Genomic DNA, 22233 nt, shown 5'->3' with positions numbered 1-22233 from the left:
GATGTACAGCACAGGCTGCCCTTTGATCCAGGATGTACTGTACAGGCTGTTCTGTGATCCAGGATAGTTTGTACAGGCTGCTCTGTGCTCCATTATGTAATGAACAGGTTGCTCTGTTATCCAAAATGTACTGTACAGCTGTTCAGTGATCCAATATGTACTGTACAGGCTGCTCTGCGATCCAGGATGTACCGTACGGGCTGCCCAGTGATCCAGGTTGTAATGTACAGGCTGTACTGTAATCCAGGATGTATTAGACAGACTCTTCTGTGATCCAGGATGTACTGTACAGGCTGCTCAGTGATCCAGAATGTACTGTACAGGCTGCTCAGTGATCCAGGATGTACTGTACAGGCTGTCCTGTGATGCAGGATGCACTGTACAGGCTGCTCAGTGATCCAGGATGCACTGCAAAGGCTGCTTTGTGATCCAGGATGCACTGTACAGCTGTTCTGTGATCCAGGATGTACTGTACAGGCTGCTCAGTGATCCAGGATGTACTGTACAGCTTTTCTGAGATCCAGGATGTACTGTGCAGCTGTTCTGTTATCCAGGATGTACTGTACAGGCTGCTCAGTGATCCAGGATGTACTGTCCAGGCTCCTCTGTGATCCAGGATAGACTGTACAGGCTGCTCAGTGATCCAGGATGTACTGTACATGCTGCTCTGTGATGCAGGAAGTACTGTACAGGCTGCTCTGTGATCCAGGATGTACTGTACAGGCTGTCCTGTGATGCAGGATGCACTATACAGGCTGCTCAGTGATCCAGGATATACTGCAATGGCTGCTCTGTGATCCAGGATGTACTGTACAGGCTGCTCTGTGATCCAGGATGTACTGCACATGCTGCCCAGTGATCCAGGATGTACTGTACAGGCTTCTCAGTGATCCAGTATGTACTGTACAGTCTGCTCTGTGATCCAGGATGTACTGTACGGGCTGCTCTGTGATCCAGATTTACTGGACAGTCTGCTCAGTGATCCAGGATGTACTCTACAGCTGTTCTGTGATCCAGGATGTACTGTACAGTCTGCTCTGTGATCCAGGATGTACTGTACAGACTTCTCAGTGATCCAGTATATACTGTACAGGCTGATCTATGATCCAGGATGTACTGTACAGGCCATTAAGTGATCCAGGATGTACTGTACAGTCTGCTCAGTGATCCAGGATGTACCGTAGAGCTGTTCAGTGATCCAGGATGTACTTTACAGGCTGTTCTGTGATTCAGGTTGTACATTACAGGCTGCTCTGTGATCCAGGATAGACTGTACAGGCTGCTCAGTGCTCCCGGATGTACTGTACAGGCTGATCAGTGCTCCCGGATGTACTGTACAGGCTGCTCTGTGAACCATGATGTACTGTACAGCTGTTCTGTGATCCAGGATGTACTGTACAGGCTGCTCTGTGATCCAGGATGTACTGTACAGGCTGTCCTGTGATGCAGGATGCACTATACAGGCTGCTCAGTGATCCAGGATGTACTGCAATGCCTGCTCTGTGATCCAGGATGTACTGTACAGGCTGCTCAGTGATCCAGGATGTACTGTACAGCTGTTCAGTGATCCAGGATGTACTGCACATGCTGCCCAGTGATCCAGGATGTACTGTACAGGCTGTTCTGTGATCCAGGATAGTCTGTACAGGCTGCTCTGTGATCCAGGATGTACTGAACAGGCTGCTCTGTGATCCAGGATGTACTGTACAGCTGTTCAGTGATCCAGGATGTACTGTACAGGCTGCTCTGTGATCCAGGATGTACTGTACAGGCTGTTCAGTGATCCAGGATGTACTGTACAGGCTGCTCAGTGATCCAGGATGTACTGTACAGCTGTTCTGTGATCCAGGATGTACTGTACAGGCTGCTCTGTGATCCAGGATGTACTGTACAGCTGTTCAGTGATCCAGGATGTACTGTACAGGCTGCTCAGTGATCCAGGATGTACTGTACAGTCTGCTCAGTGATCCAGGATGTACTGTACAGCTGTTCAGGGAACCAGGATGTACTGTACAGCTGTTCTGTGATCCAGTATGTACTGTACAGGCTGCTCTGTGATCCAGGATGTACTGTACAGGCTGCTCTGTGATCCAGTCTGTACTGTAAAGGCTGCTCAGTGATCCAGGATGTACTGTACAGGCTGCTCTGTGATCCAAGATCTACTGTACAGGCTGGTCTGTGTTCCGAGATGTACTGTACAGCATTTCAGTGATCCAGGATGTACTGTACAGTCTGCTCAGTGATCCAGGATGTACTGTACAGGCTTTTCAGTGATCCAGGCTGTAATGTACAGGCTGAATGGTGATCCAGGATGTACTGTACAGGCTGCTCTGTGATCCAGTCTGTACTGTAAAGGCTGCTCAGTGATCCAGGATGTACTGTACAGGCTGCTCTGTGATCCAAGATCTACTGTACAGGCTGGTCTGTGTTCCGAGATGTACTGTACAGCATTTCAGTGATCCAGGATTACTGTACAGTCTGCTCAGTGATCCAGGATGTAATGTACAGCTGTTCAGTGATCCAGGATGTACTGTACAGGCTGCTCTGTGATCCAGGATGTACTGTACAGGCCTCTCAGTGATCCAGTATGTACTGTACAGGCTGCTCTGCAATCCAGAATGTACTGTACAGGCTGCCCAATGATCCAGAATATACTGTACAGCTGTTCAGTGATCCAGGATGTACAGCACAGGCTGCCCATTGATCCAGGATGTACTGTACAGGCTGTTCTGTGATCCAGGATAGTTTGTACAGGCTGCTCTGTGCTACATTATGTAATGAACAGGTTGCTCTGTTATCCAAAATGTACTGTACAGCTGTTCAGTGATCCAATATGTACTGTACAGGCTGCTCTGCGATCCAGGATGTACCGTACAGGCTGCCCAGTGATCCAGGTTGTACTGTACAGGCTGTGCTGTAATCCAGGTTGTACTCGACAGCCTCTTCTGTGATCCAGGATGTACTGTACAGGCTGATCTGTGATCCAGAATGTACTGTGCAGGCTGCTCTGTGATCCAGGATGTACTGTACAGGCTGTCCTGTGATGCAGGATGCACTGTACAGGCTGCTCAGTGATCCAGGATGTACTGCAAAGGCTGCTTTGTGATCCAGGATGCACTGTACAGCTGTTCTGTGATCCAGGATGTACTGTACAGGCTGCTCTGTGATCCAGGATGTACTGCACATGCTGCCCAGTGATCCACGATGTACTGTACAGGCTCCTCTGTGATCCAGGATGTACTGGCCAGGCTGCTCAGTGATCCAGGATGTACTGTACATGCTGCTCTGTGATGCAGGATGTACTGTACAGGCTGCTCTGTGATCCAGGATGTACTGTACAGGCTGTCCTGTGATGCAGGATGCACTATACAGGCTGCTCAGTGATCCAGGATGTACTGCAATGGCTGCTCTGTGATCCAGGATGTATTGTACAGGCTGCTCTGTGATCCAGGATGTACTGCATATGCTGCCCAGTGATCCACGATGTACTGTACAGGCTGCTTTGTGATCCAGGATAATTTGTACACGCTGCTCTGTGCTCCAGGACGTACTGAACAGGCTTCTCTGTGATCCAGGATGTACTGTACAGCTGTTCAGTGGTCCAGGATGTACAGTACAGGCTGCTCAGTGATGCAGGATGTACTGTACAGGCCTCTCAGTGGTCCAGGATGTACTGTACAGGCTGGTCTGTGTTCCGAGATGTACTGTACAGCTTTTCAGTGATCCAGGATGTACTGTACAGTCTGCTCAGTGATCCAGGATGTACTGTACAGCTGTTCAGTGATCCACGATGTACTGTACAGGCTGCTCTGTGATCCAGGATGTACTGTACAGGCCTCTCAGTGATCCAGAATGTACTGTACAGGCTGCTCTGCAATCCAGAATGTATTGTACAGGCTGCCCAATGATCCTGAATATACTGTGCAGCTGTTCAGTGATCCAGGATGTACAGCACAGGCTGCCCATTGATCCAGGATGTACTGTACAGGCTGTTCTGTGATCCAGGATGTACCGTACGGGTTGCCCAGTGATCCAGGTTGTACTGTACAGGCTGTACTGTGATCCAGGATGTACTCGACAGCCTCTTCTGTGATCCAGGATGTACTGTACAGGCTGCTCAGTGATCCAGGATGTACTGTACAGGCTTCTCTGTGATCCAGGATGTACTGTACAGGCTGCTCTGTGATCCAGGATGTACTGTACAGGCTGCTCAGTGATCCAGGATGTACTGTACAGGCTGCTCTGTGATCCAGGATGTACTGTACAGCTGTTCTGTGATCCAGGATGTACTGTACAGGCTTCTCAGTGATCCAGTATGTACTGTACATGCTGCTCTGTGATCCAGGATGTACTGTACAGGCTGCTCTGTGATCCAGGATGTACTGTACAGGCTGCTCTGTGATCCAGGATGTACTTTGCAGGCTGCTCAGTGATCCAGGATGTACTGCAATGGCTGCTCTGTGATCCAGGATGTACTGTACAGGCTGCTCTGTGATCCAGGATGTACTGTACATGCTGCCCAGTGATCCACGATGTACTGTACAGGCTGCTCTGTGATCCAGGATAATCTGTACAGGCTGCTCTGTGCTCCAGGACGTACTGAACAGGCTGCTCTGTGATTCAGGATGTACTGTACAGCTGTTCAGTGGTCCAGGATGTACTGTACAGGCTGCTCAGTGATCCAGGATGTACTGTACAGGCTGCTCAGTGATCCAGGATGTACTGTACAGGCTTCCCAGTGATCCAGGATGTACTGTACAGGCAGCTCTGTGATCCAGGATGTACTGTACAGGCTGCTCTGTGATCCAGAATGTACTGTACAGGCTGCTCTGTGATCCAGGATGTACTGTACAGGCTGTCATGTGATGCAGGATGCACTGTACAGGCTGCTCAGTTTTCCAGGATGTACTGCAAAGGCTGCTTTGTGATCCAGGATGCACTGTACAGTCTGCTCAGTGATCCAGGATTTACTGTACAGCTGTTCAGGGAACCAGGATGTACTGTACAGCTGTTCTGTGATCCAGGATGTACTGTACAGGCGATCCAGTGATCCAGAATATATGGTACAGCTGTTCAGTGATCCAGTATGTACTGTACAGGCTGCTCTGTGATCAAGGATGTACCGTACAGGCTGTCCAGTGATCCAGGATGTACTGTACAGGCTGTAATGTGATCCAGGATGTACTGTACAGGCTCTTCTGTGATCCAGGATGTACTGTACAGGCTGTACTGTGATACAGATGTACTGTACAGGCTGCTCTGTGATCCAGTCTGTACTGTACAGGCTGCGCTGTGATCCAGGATGTACTGCACAGGCTGCTCTGTGATCCAGGATATACTGTACAGGCTGCTCTGTGATCCAGGATGTACTGTACAGGCTGCTCAGTGATCCAGGATGTACTGTACAGGCTGCTCTGTGATACAGGATGTACTGTACAGCTGTTCAGTGATCCAGGATGTACTGTACAGGCTGCTCAGTGATCCAGGATGTACTGTACAGGCTGCTCTGTGATCCAGGATGTACTGTACAGGCTGCTCTGTGATCCAGGATGTACTGTACAGGCATTTCAGTGATCCAGGATGTACTGTACAGTCTGCTCAGTGATCCAGGATGTACTGTACAGCTGTTCAGTGATCGACGATGTACTGTACAGGCTGCTCTGTGATCCAGGATGTACTGTACAGGCCTCTCAGTGGTCCAGGATGTACTGTACAGGCTGGTCTGTGTTCCGAGATGTACTGTACAGCATTTCAGTGATCCAGGATGTACTGTACAGTCTGCTCAGTGATCCAGGATGTACTGTACAGTCTGCTCAGTGATCCAGGATGTACTGTACAGCTGTTCAGTGATCCACGATGTACTGTACAGGTTGCTCTGTGATCCAGGATGTACTGTACAGGCCTCTCAGTGATCCAGAATGTATTGTACAGGCTGCTCTGCAATCCAGAATGTATTGTACAGGCTGCCCAATGATCCTGAATATACTGTGCAGCTGTTCAGTGATCCAGGATGTACAGCACAGGCTGCCCATTGATCCAGGATGTACTGTACAGGCTGTTCTGTGATCCAGGATGTACCGTACGGGTTGCCCAGTGATCCAGGTTGTACTGTACAGGCTGTACTGTAATCCAGGATGTACTCGACAGCCTCTTCTGTGATCCAGGATGTACTGTACAGGCTGCTCAGTGATCCAGAATGTACTGTACAGGCTGCTCTGTGATCCAGGATGTACTGTACAGGCTGTCCTGTGATGCAGGATGCACTGTACAGGCTGCTCAGTGATCCAGGATGTACTGCAAAGGCTGCTTTGTGATCCAGGATGCACTGTACAGCTGTTCTGTGATCCAGGATGTACTGTACAGCTTTTCTGAGATCCAGGATGTACTGTGCAGCTGTTCTGTTATCCAGGATGTACTGTACAGGCTGCTCAGTGATCCAGGATGTACTGTACAGGCTGCTCTGTGATCCAGGATGTACTGTACAGGCTGCTCAGTGATCCAGGATGTACTGTAAAGGCTGCTCTGTGATCCAGAATTTACTGTACAGGCTGCTCTGTGATCCAGGATGTACTGTACAGGCTGTCCTGTGATGCAGGATGCACTGTACAGGCTGCTCTGTGATCCAGGATGTACTGCAAAGGCTGCTCTGTGATCCAGGATGTACTGTGCAGCTGTTCTGTGATCCAGGATGTACTGTACAGGCTGCTCAGTGCTCCCGGATGTACTGTACAGGCTGCTCTGTGATCCAGGATGTACTGTACAGGCTGCTCAGTGCTCCAGGATGTACTGTACAGGCTGCTCTGTGATCCAGGATGTACTGTACCGCTATTGAGTGATCCAGGATGTACTGTACAGGCTGCTCAGTGATCCAGGATGTACTGTACAGGCTGCTCAGTGATCCAGGATGTACTGTACAGGCTGCTCTGTGATCCAGGATGTACTGTACAGGCTGCTCTGTGATCCAGGATGTACTATACAGGCTGCTCTGTGATCCAGGATGTACATTACAGGCTGATCTGTGATCCAGGATTTACTGTGCAGGCTGTTCAATGATGCAGGACGTACTGAACAGGCTGCTCAGTGATCCAGGATGTACTGCAAAGGCTGCTTTGTGATCCAGGATGCACTGTACAGTCTGCTCAGTGATCCAGGATTTACTGTACAGCTGTTCAGGGAACCAGGATGTACTGTACAGCTGCTCTGTGATCCAGGATGTACTGTACAGGCGATCCAGTGATCCAGAGTATATGGTACAGCTGTTCAGTGATCCAGTATGTACTGTACAGGCTGCTCTGTGATCAAGGATGTACCGTACAGGCTGTCCAGTGATCCAGGATGTACTGTGCAGGCTGTAATGTGATCCAGGATGTACTGTACAGGCTCTTCTGTGATCAAGGATGTACTGTACAGGCTGTACTGTGATACAGAATGTACTGTACAGGCTGCTCTGTGATCCAGTCTGTACTGTACAGGCTGCTCAGTGATCCAGGATGTACTGTACAGGATGCTCTGTGATACAGAATGTACTGTACAGGCTGCTCTGTGATCCAGGCTGTACTGTACAGGCTGCTCAGTGATCCAGGATGTACTGTACAGGATGCTCTGTGATCCAGGATGTACTGTACAGGCTGGTCTGTGTTCCGAGATGTACTGTACAGCATTTCAGTGATCCAGGATGTACTGTACAGTCTGCTCAGTGATCCAGGATGTACTGTACAGCTGTTCAGTGATCGACGATGTACTGTACAAGCTGCTCTGTGATCCAGGATGTACTGTACAGGCCTCTCAGTGATCCAGTCTGTACTGTACAGGCTGCTCTGCAATCCAGAATGTACTGTACAGGCTGCCCAATGATCCAGAATATACTGTAAAGCTGTTCAGTGATCAATGATGTACAGCACAGGCTGCCCATTGATCCAGGATGTACTGTACAGGCTGTTCTGTGATCCAGGATAGTTTGTACAGGCTGCTCTGTGCTCCATTATGTCATGAACAGGTTGCTCTGTTATCCAAAATGTACTGTACAGCTGTTCAGTGATCCAGTATGTACTGTACAGGCTGCTCTGCGATCCAGGATGTACCGTACGGGCTGCCCAGTGATCCAGGTTGTACTGTACAGGCTGTACTGTAAACCAGGATGTACTCGACAGCCTCTTCTGTGATCCAGGATGTAGTGTACAGGCTGCTCAGTGATCCAGAATGTACTGTACAGGCTGCTCTGTGATCCAGGATGTACTGTACAGGCTGTCCTGTGATGCAGGATGCACTGTACAGGCTGCTCAGTGATCCAGGATGTACTGCAAAGGCTGCTTTGTGATCCAGGATGCACTGTACAGCTGTTCTGTGATCCAGGATGTACTGTACAGGCTGCTCTGTGATCCAGGATGTACTGCACATGCTGCCCAGTGATCCACGATGTACTGTACAGGCTCCTCTGTGATCCAGGATGTACTGGCCAGGCTGCTCAGTGATCCAGGATGTACTGTACATGCTGCTCTGTGATGCAGGATGTACTGTACAGGCTGCTCTGTGATCCAGGATGTACTGTACAGGCTGTCCTGTGATGCAGGATGCACTATACAGGCTGCTCAGTGATCCAGGATGTACTGCAATGGCTGCTCTGTGATCCAGGATGTACTGGACAGGCTGCTCTGTGATCCAGGATGTACTGCACATGCTGCCCAGTGATCCACGATGTACTGTACAGGCTGCTCTGTGATCCAGGATAATTTGTACAGGCTGCTCTGTGCTCCAGGACGTACTGAACAGGCTGCTCCGTCAACCCGGATGTACTGTACAGCTGTTCAGTGGTCCAGGATATACTGTACAGGCTGCTCAGTGATCCTGGATGTACTGTACAGGCTCCTCTGTGATCCAGGATGTACTGTACAGGCTGGTCTGTGTTCCGGGATGTACTGTACAGCTGTTCAGTGATCCAGGATGTACTGTACATTCTGCTCAGTGATCCAGGATGTACTGTACAGCTGTTCAGTGATCCAGGATGTACTGTACAGGCTGCTCTGTGATCCAGGATGTACTGTACAGGCCACTCAGTGATCCAGAATGTACTGTACAGGCTGCTCTGTGATCCAGGATGTACTGCACAGGCTGCTCTGCGATCCAGGATATACTGTACAGGCTGCTCTGTGATCCAGGATGTACTGTACAGGCTGCTCTGTGATCCAGGATGTACTGTACAGGCTGCTCAGTGCACCCGGATGTACTGTACAGGCTGCTCAGTGATCCAGGATGTACTGTACAGGCTGCTCTGTGATCCAGGATGTACTGTACAGCTGCTCTGTGATCCAGGATGTACTGTACAGGCTGCTCTGTGATCCAGGATGTACTGTACAGGCTGCTCAGTGATCCAGGATGTACTGTACAGGCTGCTCTGTGATCCAGGATGCACTGTACAGGCTGCTCAGTGCTCCAGGATGTACTGCAATGGATGCTCTGTGATCCAGGATGTACTGTACAGCTGTTCAGTGATCCAGTATGTACTGTACAGGCTGCTCGGTGATCCAGATGTACTGTACAGGCTGCTCTGTGATCCAGGATGTACTGGACAGGCTGTTCAGTGATCCAGGATGTACTGTACAGGCTGTCCTGTGATGCAGGATGCACTATACAGGCTGCTCAGTGATCCAGGATGTACTGCAATGGCTGCTCTGTGATCCAGGATGTATTGTACAGGCTGCTCTGTGATCCAGGATGTACTGCATATGCTGCCCAGTGATCCACGATGTACTGTACAGGCTGCTCTGTGATCCAGGATAATCTGTACAGGCTGCTCTGTGCTCCAGGACGTACTGAACAGGCTGCTCTGTGATCCAGGATGTACTGTACAGCTGTTCAGTGGTCCAGGATGTACTGTACAGGCTGCTCAGTGATCCAGGATGTACTGTACAGGCTGCTCAGTGGTCCAGGATGTACTGTACAGGCTTCCCAGTGATCCAGGATGTACTGTACAGGCAGCTCTGTGATCCAGGATGTACTGTACAGGCTGATCTGTGATCCAGAATGCACTGTACAGGCTGCTCTGTGATCCAGGATGTACTGTACAGGCTGTCATGTGATGCAGGATGCACTGTACAGGCTGCTCAGTTTTCCAGGATGTACTGCAAAGGCTGCTTTGTGATCCAGGATGCACTGTACAGTCTGCTCAGTGATCCAGGATTTACTGTACAGCTGTTCAGGGAACCAGGCTGTACTGTACAGCTGCTCTGTGATCCAGGATGTACTGTACAGGCGATCCAGTGATCCAGAGTATATGGTACAGCTGTTCAGTGATCCAGTATGTACTGTACAGGCTGCGCTGTGATAAAGGATGTACCGTACAGGCTGTCCAGTGATCCAGGATGTACTGTGCAGGCTGTAATGTGATCCAGGATGTACTGTACAGGCTCTTCTGTGATCAAGGATGTACTGTACAGGCTGTACTGTGATACAGAATGTACTGTACAGGCTGCTCTGTGATCCAGTCTGTACTGTACAGGCTGCTCAGTGATCCAGGATGTACTGTACAGGATGCTCTGTGATACAGAATGTACTGTACAGGCTGCTCTGTGATCCAGTCTGTACTGTACAGGCTGCTCAGTGATCCAGGATGTACTGTACAGGCTGCTCTGTGATCCAGGATGTACTGTACAGGCTGGTCTGTGTTCCGGGATGTACTGTACAGCTGTTCAGTGATCCAGGATGTACTGTACAGTCTGCTCAGTGATCCAGGATGTACTGTACAGCTGTTCAGTGATCCAGGATGTACTGTACAGGCTGCTCTGTGATCCAGGATGTACTGTACAGGCCTCTCAGTGATCCAGTATGTACTGTACAGGCTGCTCTGTGATCCAGGATGTACTGTACAGGCTGCCCAATGATCCAGGATGTATCTGTACAGGCTGTACTGTGATCCAGGATGTACAGCACAGGCTGTACTGTGATCCAGGATGTACTGTACAGGCTGTACTGTGATCCAGGATGTACTGTACAGGCTGCTCTGTGATCCAGGATGTACTGAACAGGCTGCTCTGTGATCCAGCATGTACTGTACAGCTGTTCAGTGATCCAGTATGTACTGTACAGGCTGCTCTGTGATCCAGGATGTACTGTACAGGCTGCCCAGTGATCCAGGTTGTACTGTACAGGCTGTACTGTGATCCAGGATGTACTCGACAGCCTCTTCTGTGATCCAGGATGTACTGTACAGGCTGCTCAGTGATCCAGAATGTACTGTACAGGCTGCTCTGTGATCCAGGATGTACTGTACAGGCTGTCCTGTGATGCAGGATGCACTGTACAGGCTGCTCAGTGATCCAGGATGTACTGCAAAGGCTGCTTTGTGATCCGGGATGCACTGTACAGCTGTTCTGTGATCCAGGATGTACTGTACAGCTTTTCTGAGTTCCAGGATGTACTGTGCAGCTGTTCTGTTATCAAGGATGTACTGTACAGGCTGCTCAGTGATCCAGGATGTACTGTCCAGGCTGCTCTGTGATCCAGGATGTACTATACAGGCTGCTCTGTGATCCAGGATGTACTGTACAGGCTGTCCTGTGATGCAGGATGCACTATACAGGCTGCTCAGTGATCCAGGATGTACTGTACAGCTGTTCAGGGATCCAGGATGTACTGTACAGGCTGCTCTGTGATCCAGGATGTACTGTACAGGCTGTCATGTGATGCAGGATGTACTGTACAGGCTGCTCAGTGATCCAGGATGTACTGTACCGCTATTGAGTGATCCAGGATGTACTGTACAGTCTGCTCAGTGATCCAGGATGTACTGTACAGCTGTTCAGGAACCAGGATGTACTGTACAGCTGTTCTGTGATCCAGGATGTACTGTACAGGCGATCCTGTGATCCAGAGTAATGGTACAGGCTGTTCAGTGATCCAGTATGTACTGTACAGGCTGCTCTGTGATCAAGGATGTACCGTACAGGCTGCCCAGTGATCCAGGATGTACTGTACAGGCTGTAATGTGATCCAGGATGTACTGTACAGGCTCTTCTGTGATCAAGGATGTACTGTACAGGCTGTACTGTGATACAGGATGTACTGTACAGGCTGCTCTGTGATCCAGTCTGTACTGTACAGGCTGCTCAGTGATCCAGGATGTACTGTACAGGATGCTCTGTGATACAGGATGTACTGTACAGGCTGCTCTGTGATCCAGGCTGTACTGTACAGGCTGCTCAGTGATCCAGGATGTACTGTACAGGCTGCTCTGTGATCCAGGATGTACTGTACAGGCTGGTCTGTGTTCCGAGATGTACTGTACAGCTGTTCAGTGATCCAGGATGTACTGTACAGGCTGCTCAGTGATCCAGGATGTACTGTACAGGCTGCTCAGTGATCCAGGATGTAGTGTAAAGGCTGCTCTGTGATCCAGAATGTACTGTACAGGCTGCTCTGTGATCCAGAATGTACTGTACAGGCTGCTCAGTGCAATCCAGAATGTACTGTACAGGCTGCCCAGTGATCCAGTATGTACTGTACAGCTGTTCAGTGATCCAGGATGTACTGTACGGGCTGCTCTGTGATCCAGGATGTACTGTACAGGCTGTTCTGTGATCCAGGATGTACCGTACAGGCTGCCCAGTGATCCAGGTTGTACTGTACAGGCTGTACTGTAATCCAGGATGTACTCGACAGCCTCTTCTGTGATCCAGGATGTACTGTACAGGCTGCTCAGTGATCCAGAATGTACTGTACAGGCTTCTCTGTGATCCAGGATGTACTGTACAGGCTGTCCTGTGATGCAGGATGCACTGTACAGGCTGCTCAGTGATCCAGGATGTACTGCAAAGGCTGCTTTGTGATCCAGGATGCACTGTACAGCTGTTCTGTGATCCAGGATGTACTGTACAGCTTTTCTGAGATCCAGGATGTACTGTGCAGCTGTTCTGTTATCCAGGATGTACTGTACAGGCTGCTCAGTGATCCAGGATGTACTGTCCAGGCTGCTCTGTGATCCAGGATGTACTGTACAGGCTGCTCAGTGATCCAGTATGTACTGTACATGCTGCTCTGTGATGCAGGATGTACTGTACAGGCTGCTCTGTGATCCAGGATGTACTGTACAGGCTGTCCTGTGATGCAGGATGCACTATACAGGCTGCTCAGTGATCCAGGATGTACTGCAATGGCTGCTCTGTGATCCAGGATGTATTGTACAGGCTGCTCTGTGATCCAGGATGTACTGCATATGCTGCCCAGTGATCCACGATGTACTGTACAGGCTGCTCTGTGATCCAGGATAATCTGTGCAGGCTGCTCTGTGCTCCAGGACGTACTGAACAGGCTGCTCTGTGATCCAGGATGTACTGTACAGCTGTTCAGTGGTCCAGGATGTACTGTACAGGCTGCTCAGTGATCCAGGATGTACTGTACAGCTGTTCAGTGATCCACGATGTACTGTACAGGCTGCTCTGTGATCCAGGATGTACTGTACAGGCCTCTCAGTGATCCAGAATGTACTGTACAGGCTGCTCTGCAATCCAGAATGTATTGTACAGGCTGCCCAATGATCCTGAATATACTGTGCAGCTGTTCAGTGATCCAGGATGTACAGCACAGGCTGCCCATTGATCCAGGATGTACTGTACAGGCTGTTCTGTGATCCAGGATGTACCGTACGGGTTGCCCAGTGATCCAGGTTGTACTGTACAGGCTGTACTGTAATCCAGGATGTACTCGACAGCCTCTTCTGTGATCCAGGATGTACTGTACAGGCTGCTCAGTGATCCAGAATGTACTGTACAGGCTTCTCTGTGATCCAGGATGTACTGTACAGGCTGTCCTGTGATACAGGATGCACTGTACAGGCTGCTCAGTGATCCAGGATGTACTGCAAAGGCTGCTTTGTGATCCAGGATGCACTGTACAGCTGTTCTGTGATCCAGGATGTACTGTACAGCTTTTCTGAGATCCAGGATGTACTGTGCAGCTGTTCTGTTATCCAGGATGTACTGTACAGGCTGCTCAGTGATCCAGGATGTACTGTCCAGGCTGCTCTGTGATCCAGGATGTACTGTACAGGCTGCTCAGTGATCCAGTATGTACTGTACATGCTGCTCTGTGATGCAGGATGTACTGTACAGGCTGCTCTGTGATCCAGGATGTACTGTACAGGCTGTCCTGTGATGCAGGATGCACTATACAGGCTGCTCAGTGATCCAGGATGTACTGCAATGGCTGCTCTGTGATCCAGGATGTATTGTACAGGCTGCTCTGTGATCCAGGATGTACTGCACATGCTGCTCAGTGATCCACGATGTACTGTACAGGCTGCTCTGTGATCCAGGATAATCTGTACAGGCTGCTCTGTGCTCCAGGACGTACTGAACAGGCTGCTCTGTGATCCAGGATGTACTGTACAGCTGTTCAGTGGTCCAGGATGTACTGTACAGGCTGCTCAGTGATCCAGGATGTACTGTACAGGCTGCTCAGTGGTCCAGGATGTACTGTACAGGCTTCCCAGTGATCCAGGATGTACTGTACAGGCAGCTCTGTGATCCAGGATGTACTGTACAGGCTGATCTGTGATCCAGAATGTACTGTACAGGCTGCTCTGTGATCCAGGATGTACTGTACAGGCTGTCATGTGATGCAGGATGCACTGTACAGGCTGCTCAGTTTTCCAGGATGTACTGCAAAGGCTGCTTTGTGATCCAGGATGCACTGTACAGTCTGCTCAGTGATCCAGGATTTACTGTACAGCTGTTCAGGGAACCAGGCTGTACTGTACAGCTGCTCTGTGATCCAGGATGTACTGTACAGGCGATCCAGTGATCCAGAGTATATGGTACAGCTGTTCAGTGATCCAGTATGTACTGTACAGGCTGCGCTGTGATCAAGGATGTACCGTACAGGCTGTCCAGTGATCCAGGATGTACTGTGCAGGCTGTAATGTGATCCAGGATGTACTGTACAGGCTCTTCTGTGATCAAGGATGTACTGTACAGGCTGTACTGTGATACAGAATGTACTGTACAGGCTGCTCTGTGATCCAGTCTGTACTGTACAGGCTGCTCAGTGATCCAGGATGTACTGTACAGGATGCTCTGTGATACAGAATGTACTGTACAGGCTGCTCTGTGATCCAGTCTGTACTGTACAGGCTGCTCAGTGATCCAGGATGTACTGTACAGGCTGCTCTGTGATCCAGGATGTACTGTACAGGCTGGTCTGTGTTCCGAGATGTGCTGTACAGCATTTCAGTGATCCAGGATGTACTGTACAGTCTGCTCAGTGATCCAGGATGTACTGTACAGCTGTTCAGTGATCCACGATGTACTGTACAGGCTGCTCTGTGATCCAGGATGTACTGTACAGGCCTCTCAGTGATCCAGTCTGTACTGTACAGGCTGCTCTGCAATCCAGAATGTACTGTACAGGCTGCCCAATGATCCAGAATATACTGTAAAGCTGTTCATTGATCAATGATGTACAGCACAGGCTGCCCATTGATCCTGGATGTACTGTACAGGCTGTTCTGTGATCCAGGATAGTTTGTACAGGCTGCTCTGTGCTCCATTATGTCATGAACAGGTTGCTCTGTTATCCAAAATGTACTGTACAGCTGTTCAGTGATCCAGTATGTACTGTACAGGCTGCTCTGCGATCCAGGATGTACCGTACGGGCTGCCCAGTGATCCAGGTTGTACTGTACAGGCTGTACTGTAAACCAGGATGTACTCGACAGCCTCTTCTGTGATCCAGGATGTACTGTACAGGCTGCTCAGTGATCCAGAATGTACTGTACAGGCTGCTCTGTGATCCAGGATGTACTGTACAGGCTGTCCTGTGATGCAGGATGCACTGTACAGGCTGCTCAGGGATCCAGGATGTACTGCAAAGGCTGCTTTGTGATCCAGGATGCACTGTACAGCTGTTCTGTGATCCAGGATGTACTGTACAGCTTTTCTGAGTTCCAGGATGTACTGTGCAGCTGTTCTGTTATCAAGGATGTACTGTACAGGCTGCTCAGTGATCCAGGATGTACTGTACAGGCTGCTCTGTGATCCAGGATGCACTGTACAGTCTGCTCAGTGATCCAGGATTTACTGTACAGCTGTTCAGGGAACCAGGATGTACTGTACAGCTGCTCTGTGATCCAGGATGTACTGTACAGGCGATCCAGTGATCCAGAGTATATGGTACAGCTGTTCAGTGATCCAGTATGTACTGTACAGGCTGCTCTGTGATCAAGGATGTACCGTACAGGCTGTCCAGTGATCCAGGATGTACTGTGCAGGCTGTAATGTGATCCAGGATGTACTGTACAGGCTCTTCTGTGATCAAGGATGTTCATTACAGGCTGTACTGTGATACAGAATGTACTGTACAGGCTGCTCTGTGATCCAGTCTGTACTGTACAGGCTGCTCAGTGATCCAGGATGTACTGTACAGGATGCTCTGTGATACAGAATGTACTGTACAGGCTGCTCTGTGATCCAGTCTGTACTGTACAGGCTGCTCAGTGATCCAGGATGTACTGTACAGGCTGCTCTGTGATCCAGGATGTACTGTACAGGCTGGTCTGTGTTCCGAGATGTACTGTACAGCATTTCAGTGATCCAGGATGTACTGTACAGTCTGCTCAGTGATCCAGGATGTACTGTACAGCTGTTCAGTGATCCACGATGTACTGTACAGGCTGCTCTGTGATCCAGGATGTACTGTACAGGCCTCTCAGTGATCCAGTATGTACTGTACAGGCTGCTCTGCAATCCAGGATGTACTGTACAGGCTGCCCAATGATCCAGAATATACTGTACAGCTGTTCAGTGATCAAGGATGTACAGCACAGGCTGCCCATTGATCCAGGATGTACTGTACAGGCTGTTCTGTGATCCAGGATAGTTTGTACAGGCTGCTCTGTGCTCCATTATGTAATGAACAGGCTGCTCTGTGATCCAGGATGTACTGTACAGCTGTTCAGTGATCCAATATGTACTGTAGAGGCTGCTCTGCGATCCAGGATGTACCGTACAGGCTGCCCAGTGATCCAGGTTGTACTGTACAGGCTGTACTGTGATCCAGGATGTACTGTACAGGCTATACTGTGATCCAGGATGTACTGTACAGGCTGCTCAGTGATCCAGAATGTACTGTACAGGCTGCTCTGTGATCCAGGATGTACTGTACAGGCTGTCCTGTGATGCAGGATGCACTGTACAGGCTGCTCAGTGATCCAGGATGTACTGCAAAGGCTGCTTTGTGATCCAGGATGCACTGTACAGCTGTTCTGTGATCCAGGATGTACTGTACAGGCTGCTCAGTGATCCAGGATGTACTGTACAGCTTTTCTGAGATCCAGGATGTACTGTGCAGCTGTTCTGTTATCCAGGATGTACTGTACAGGCTGCTCAGTGATCCAGGATGTACTGTCCAGGCTCCTCTGTGATCCAGGATAGACTGTACAGGCTGCTCAGTGATCCAGGATGTACTGTACATGCTGCTCTGTGATGCAGGAAGTACTGTACAGGCTGCTCTGTGATCCAGGATGTACTGTACAGGCTGTCCTGTGATGCAGGATGCACTATACAGGCTGCTCAGTGATCCAGGATATACTGCAATGGCTGCTCTGTGATCCAGGATGTACTGTACAGGCTGCTCTGTGATCCAGGATGTACTGCACATGCTGCCCAGTGATCCAGGATGTACTGTACAGGCTTCTCAGTGATCCAGTATGTACTGTACAGTCTGCTCTGTGATCCAGGATGTACTGTACGGGCTGCTCTGTGATCCAGATGTACTGGACAGTCTGCTCAGTGATCCAGGATGTACTGTACAGCTGTTCTGTGATCCAGGATGTACTGTACAGTCTGCTCTGTGATCCAGGATGTACTGTACAGACTTCTCAGTGATCCAGTATGTACTGTACAGGCTGATCTGTGATCCAGGATGTACTGTACAGCTGCATTAAGTGATCCAGGATGTACTGTACCGTCTGCTCAGTGATCCAGGATGTACTGTAGAGCTGTTCAGTGATCCAGGATGTACTTTACAGGCTGTTCTGTGATTCAGGATGTACATTACAGGCTGCTCTGTGATCCAGGATAGACTGTACAGGCTGCTCAGTGATCCCGGATGTACTGTACCGGCTGATCAGTGCTCCCGGATGTACTGTACAGGCTGCTCTGTGAACCATGATGTACTGTACAGCTGTTCTGTGATCCAGGATGTACTGTACAGGCTGCTCTGTGATCCAGGATGTACTGTACAGGCTGTCCTGTGATGCAGGATGCACTATACAGGCTGCTCAGTGATCCAGGATGTACTGCAATGGATGCTCTGTGATCCAGGATGTACTGTACAGGCTGCTCAGTGATCCAGGATGTACTGTACAGCTGCTCTGTGATCCAGGATGTACTGTACAGGCTGTCCTGTGATGCAGGATGCACTGTACAGGCTGCTCAGTGATCCAGGATGTACTGCAAAGGCTGCTTTGTGATCCAGGATGCACTGTACAGCTCTCAGTGATCAGATGTAGTTGTTTGGCTCTCAGTGATCGCGATGTACGTACAGGCTGCTCTGGAGCAGGATGTCTCTAAGCTGTCTTGATCCAGGATGTACTGTACAGGCTCTTCTGTGATCCAGGATGTACTGTACAGGCTGCTCTGTGATCCAGGATGTACTGTACAGCTGTTCAGTGATGTAGGATGTACTGTACAGGCTGCTCAGTGATCCAGGATGTACTGTACAGCCGGCTCTTTGATGAAGGATGTACTGTACAGGCTGCTCTGTGTTCCAGGATGTACTGGACAGGCTGTTCAGTGATCCAGGATGTATTGTACAGACTGCTCAGTGATCCAGGATGTACTGTACAGCTGTTCAGGGATCCATGATTTACTGTACAGCTTTTCTGTGATCCAGGATGCACTGTACAGGCGATCCAGTGATCCAGAATATACGGTACAGCTGTTCAGTGATCCAGTATGTACTGTACAGGCTGCTCTGTGATCTAGAATGTACACTAAAAGGCTGTTCTCTGATCCAGGATGTACTGTACAGGCTGCTCTGTGATCCAGGATGTACTGTACAGGCTGCTCTGTGATCCAGGATGTAACGTATTGGCTGCTCTGTGATCCGGAATGTTCTGTACAGGCGGCTCTGTGATCCAGGATGTACTGTACTGGCTTTCCTGTGATGCATGATGCACTATACAGGCTGCTCAGTGATCCAGGATGTACTGCAACTGCTGCTCTGTGATCCAGGATGTACTGTACAGGCTGCCCAGTGATTCAGAATATACCGTACAGCTGTTCAGTGATCCAGGATGTACTGTACAGCTGCTCAGTGATCCAGATGTACTGTACAGGCTGCTCTGTGATCCAGGATGTACTGAACAGCTGCCAGTGATCCAGGATGTACTGTACAGGCTGCTCTGTGATCCAGATGTAGCTGTACAGCTGTTCAGTGATCCAGGATGTACTGTACAGGCTGCTCTGTGATCCAGGATGTACTTTACAGATGTTCAGTGATCCAGGATGTACTGTACAGGCTGCTCTGTGATCCAGGATGTACTGTACAGGCTGCTCTGTGATCCAGGATGTACTGTACAGGCTGCTCTGTGATCCAGGATGTACTGTACAGCTGTTCAGTGATCCAGGATGTACTGTACAGGCTGCTCAGTGATCCAGGATGTACTGTACAGCTGTCCAGTGATCCAGGATGTACTGTACAGGCTGCTCAGTGATCCAGGATGTACTGTACAGGCTTCTCTGTGATCCAGATGTACTGTACAGGCTGTACTGTGATACAGGATGTACTACTGTACAGGCTGCTCTGTGATCCAGTATGTACTGTACAGGCTGCGCTTTGATCCAGGATGTACTGCACAGGTTGCTCTGTGATCCAGGATGTACTGTACAGGCTGCTCTGTGATCCAGGAAATACTGCACAGGCTCTTCAGTGATCCAGGATGTAATGTACAGCTGCTCAGTGATCCAGGATGTACTGTACAGGCTGCTCTGTGATCCAGGTTGTTCAGCACAGCTGTTCAGTGATCCAGGATGTACTGTACAGGCTGCTCTGTGATCCAGGATGTACTGGACAGGCTGTTCAGTGATCCAGGATGTACTGTGCTTCTGTTCTGTGATGTTGGATGTAATGAACAGGCTGCCCAGTGATCCAGAATATACTGTACAGGCTGCTCTGTGATCCAGAGTGTACACTAAAAGGCTGTTCTCTGATTCAGGATGTACTGTACAGGCTGCTCTGTGATCCAGGATGTACTGTATAGGCTGCTCTGTGATCCAGGATGTAACGTACCGGCTGCTCTGTGATCCAGAATGTTCTGTACAGGCGGCTCTGTGATCCAGGATGTACTGTACTGGCTTTCCTGTGATGCAGGATGCACTATACAGGCTGCTCAGTGATCCAGGATGTACTGCAACTGCTGCTCTGTGATCCACGATGTACTGTACAGGCTGCCCAGTGATTCAGAATATACTGTACAGGCTGTTCAGTGATCCAGGATGTAATGTACAGCTGCTCTGTGATCCAGGATGTACTGGACAGGCTGTTCATTGATCCAGGATGTACTGTGCTGCTGTTCTGTGATGTTGGATGTACTGAACAGGCTGCCCAGTGATCCAGAATATACTGTACCGGCTGCTCTGTGATCCAGAATGTTCTGTACAGGCGGCTCTGTGATCCAGGATGTACTGTACTGGCTTTCCTGTGATGCAGGATGCACTATACAGGCTGCTCAGTGATCCAGGATATACTGCAACTGCTGCTCTGTGATCCAGGACGTACTGTACAGGCTGCCCAGTGATTCAGAATATACCGTACAGCTGTTCAGTGATCCAGGATGTACTGCACATACTGCCCAGTGATCCAGGATGTACTGTACAGGCTGCTCTGTGATCCAGGATAGTCTAAACAAGCTGCCCAGTGCTCCAGGATTTACTGACCAGGCTGCTCTGTGATCCAGGATGTAGTGTACAGCTGTTCAGTGGTCCAGGATGTACTGTACAGGCTCCTCTGTGATCCAGGATGTACTGTACAGCAGCTCAGTGATCCAGGATGTACTGCACAGGCAGCCCAGTGATCCAGGATGTACTGTACAGGCTTCTCTGTGATCCAGGATGTAACGTATCGGCTGCTCTGTGATCCAGAATGTTCTGTACAGGTGGCTCTGTGATCCAGGATGCACTTTACTGGCTTTCCTGTGATGCAGGATGCACTATACAGGCTGCTCAGTGATCCAGGATGTGCTGCAACTGCTGCTCTGTGATCCAGGATGTACTGGAAAGGCTGTTCCGTGATCCAGGATGTACTGTACAGGCTGCTCAGTGATCCAGGATGTACTGTACAGGCTGTTCAGTGATCCAGGATGTACTGTACAGCTGTTCAGTGGTCCAGGATGTACTGTACAGGCTGCTCTGTGATCCAGGATGTACTGTACAGGCTGCTCTGTGATCCAGGATGTACTGTACAGGCTGCTCTGTGATCCAGGATGTACTGTACAGGCTGCTCTGTGATCCAGGATGTACTGTACAGGCTGCTCTGTGATCCAGGATGTACTGTACAGGCTGCTCTGTGATCCAGGATGTACTGTACAGCTGTTCAGTGATCCAGGATGTACTGTACAGGCTGCTCTGTGATCCAGTATGTACTGTACAGCTGCTCAGTGATCCATGATGTACTGTACAGGCTGATCTGTGATCCAGGATGTACTGTACAGGCTGCCCAGTGATTACGGATGTACTGTACAGGCTGCTCTATGATCCAGGATGTACTGTACAGCTGCTCTGTGATCCAGGATGTACTGTACAGGCTGCTCTGTGATCCAGGATGTACTGTACAGGCTGCTCAGTGATCCAGGATGTACTGTACAGGCTGCTCTGTGATCCAGGATGTACTGTACAGGCTGTTCAGTGATCCAGGATGTACTGTACAGGCTGCTCTGTGATCCAGGATGTCCCGTACAGCTGTTCAGTGATCCAGGATGTACTGTACAGGCTGTTCAGTGATCCAGGATGTACTGTACAGGCTGCTCTGTGATCCAGGATGTACTGTACAGGCTGCGCGGTGATCCAGGATGTACTGTACAGGCTGCTCTGTGATCCAGGATGTACTGTACAGTCTTCTCTGTGATCCAGGATGTACTGTACAGGCTGTTCAGTGATCCAGGATGTACTGTACAGGCTGCTCTGTGACCCAGGATGTACTGTACAGCTGTTCAGTGGTCAGATGTACTGTACAGGCTGCTCTGTG

Source organism: Carcharodon carcharias, chromosome 11 (assembly GCF_017639515.1).
Source record: "Carcharodon carcharias isolate sCarCar2 chromosome 11, sCarCar2.pri, whole genome shotgun sequence".
NCBI classification, from domain to species: domain Eukaryota; kingdom Metazoa; phylum Chordata; class Chondrichthyes; order Lamniformes; family Lamnidae; genus Carcharodon; species Carcharodon carcharias.
This window is presented reverse-complemented; position numbering follows the sequence as displayed.